This window comes from Meleagris gallopavo, chromosome 4 (assembly GCF_000146605.3).
Source record: "Meleagris gallopavo isolate NT-WF06-2002-E0010 breed Aviagen turkey brand Nicholas breeding stock chromosome 4, Turkey_5.1, whole genome shotgun sequence".
Lineage (NCBI taxonomy): Eukaryota > Metazoa > Chordata > Aves > Galliformes > Phasianidae > Meleagris > Meleagris gallopavo.
This window is the reverse complement of record NC_015014.2, coordinates 55,692,226-55,695,022: the sequence shown is the minus strand read 5'-3', so window position 1 is coordinate 55,695,022 and position 2,797 is coordinate 55,692,226. Positions and strand designations below refer to the sequence as shown.

The 2,797-nt window shown below is 38.5% G+C and overlaps 1 protein-coding gene across 1 annotated transcript in view; it reads right to left on the bottom strand.

Annotated features, from left to right (window-relative positions):
- FAM184B (family with sequence similarity 184 member B) overlaps positions 1-2,797 on the bottom strand; it is a 36,016-nt gene that overhangs the window by 32,458 nt on the left and 761 nt on the right.

The following is a 2,797-nucleotide window of genomic DNA, read 5'->3' as shown; positions in this document are numbered from 1 at the left end:
ATATATATATAAAATTGTTTTGGTCTTATTTCTTTAGCATTGTGAGCTGATGCTTTAAAAGAAGAAACTCAACCGTACAATGAACTATAAAATGTAACAATGAGTACATGTCAGCAACTACTCCTATCACCATCTAAGACCTGCACATTTCATTTCAGACTCCCAAGCCCTAAGTTCCTGTACCAGGAGAGCCCTGTGCTGGCTTGGCAGAACAGAGTAGATGCAATGCAGTCTATGTTGAACACCTTGGACATGCAACAGAATAAATGTGCTTAGTGAAATGTCACCAGTGGAAAAAGTCAAGCATCTAAAAACATTGCTAAATGGCCCCTACATGGGCTACAAAAAGCAGTGGTTTACTGTCTGAAGTAAAATTTGTGCTTGTATTTTTTTCTGCAGTACAGAAAAAACAACATGACTGAAAGAATAAAAACTATACTTTTAAAAAGTATAAAAACTTACTGTCCTTGACTTCTCCAAAAGCAGAAATAGCAGGGCAGTACAATGAGAGCTGCTTTCAAGATCTGTGTTTGGATTACTTACAGAGGGTCCCAGCACCAACACAGGTCTTAAAACATGATCAGCACTTCATGCAGGGATAGAAACTATCACCTCAACCAGTTCAGTTCTGCTACTGATGACTGCACACTACTCCTCTGCCCCTGAGCAGGAGGCAGCCACTGCTGATCGTACAACACAGAAATGGAACACAAGGCTGCCTGTGTATCGTACACCTGATTAAAACATTCTGTATTTATTTCTCCTCTTGGCACAATGCACAGTGGATGAGTAATCAGATTTTATTTCCCCATCAATGAAATCCTGTCATAATTGGGACAGAAAGTTGTAGCTGTGTATCAAAAGACAGCAGTATTTCATGCTATGTTAGAAACAGGAGAGTACCACAAACAAACCGAAGTCAAATGGGAATTTATGATGATACATCGTGACTGTAATATCAACAATAAATGAGAGTAATTCAAAAGGGAGCTTTCAAAGTTCCTTGGCCAAAAATGAATATATCAAATGTGCCATAAAGCAAATTTTCAGCTAATGCAGTCTCAGATCTTTCTTCTTACACTATTACTGTATGAACAGTAAACATCTAACTCAGAATATAGAAGGAAAGCATATTATTAGAATTCCAGCTGTACCCTAAGTTCTCTGTAACACAGCACTGGAGCAGAGAAAATTGGTACTTAAAAGGTATACTCCAAAACAGAATAGTTTGCTTTTCAGAAGAACTTCCTGAGCTTCGAGTATAAGGCATCTTTATTTGAAATGACTCAGAAGTACTCGGATGGGAAGTTCAATTAAAAGAATAAATTGCCTAATTCACTTTTTAACAGTAAAAATTCAGCAGGAACATACAATTTGATGAAGGCTTTCCTAACGTTATGCCAGGATGCCATGAACTGAGGTGAATTTTTTGTCTTTTTGCTGCTAAAATAGCTTTCTAGGTTTTTTCCCCCAAGCCAAAGACTATAATGTAACATAACAGGTTTTAGAAAGGAATAATGTATTTTTTTCCCCTCAAAAATACAGTTGAGATTGCAGAAACTTCAAAAAGAATTGTGTTATATAAAAAGGAAGGCATAGAACTCTCTATGGAAAATGAGTGCTGCTCTGGAAAGTTGAACAAGGGTTTCATTGCTCAGATCTCATCATTATTCCCTCAGTCTGCTGCTGAGAAATGCAACACTCAGAAAGAGGAAGCCGGTGACTGGTCAACTCTTCTACTGTGAAGTACCATCACAGAATCACCAAGGTTGGAAAAGACCTACAAGATCATCCAGTCCCACCGTCCACCCATAACCAGTAGTTCTCACTAAACCATGTCCCTCAACACAATGCCTAAATGTTCCCTGAATACCTCCAGGGTCGGTGACTCTACCACATCTGTGAGCAGCCCACCATCAGCTGCCATTTAATCGAAACACAGATGTTGCTTATCTGCTGAAAAAAGGGATAATGAGAATTTTTTTTCTTTTTTGAGTGATAGTTACAGACAAATTTTACTTAATGTGCAACTGAGTTCTGGCCTGAAAACAAGGAAACTGATGAAAACTTAATCCAATTTACAGTCACCTTTCACACACACTTGACTGTAGTTGAAGAATCAGTAACTGTTAATGAACAGAAAGTTCTCCTCTGTGAGAGTAATGAAGGAATGCTCACTTATTTGGAAAGACAGCTCACCATCACTGCAGAATCAAAGTGTACTTTAAAGTGTAATGTACATTCATGGGCAAAAAGTAGAGATAAAATTAAAACATACAATCAAAGCACCAGTAAGTAAGCATTGGCATATTACAGTAGACTGAAAATAATACAGCTAAGCATATATGTAAGCACAGGCAGCTCTTGTCTACGCACTCACACACAATATATGTTATCACATATAGTCACTGTTAGGAGAGAACAACGACATTATAACTAGCTAGCATTTCTAACTCCAACAATTCAATGATTTCCTATCGTTTGATTTGCATTTGCAGTCAGTGTTCTTTCATTGCAAAAACGTCTTAATCAATTGCAGTGAGGTTACAGAACAAGTAAAGCTGGGTTAACCAACCTGGCTAGGAAATGGCTTTTTCTGACTGACAACGGTGTAACACAAAAATAACTTAAAAGGTTAACGGCCACCTGCTACAGATTTCCTCTTGTTTCTTAAAGTAGGGTGGGAAGCATCCAAAATACTTCGTAGCGCAGCCTGATATTGACTAGAAGTGGTAGTGCCGCACGGCACGGCAGTTAGTGACTTCTCCCTCCCGTCCCAAGCTCATCAAAGCAGCCA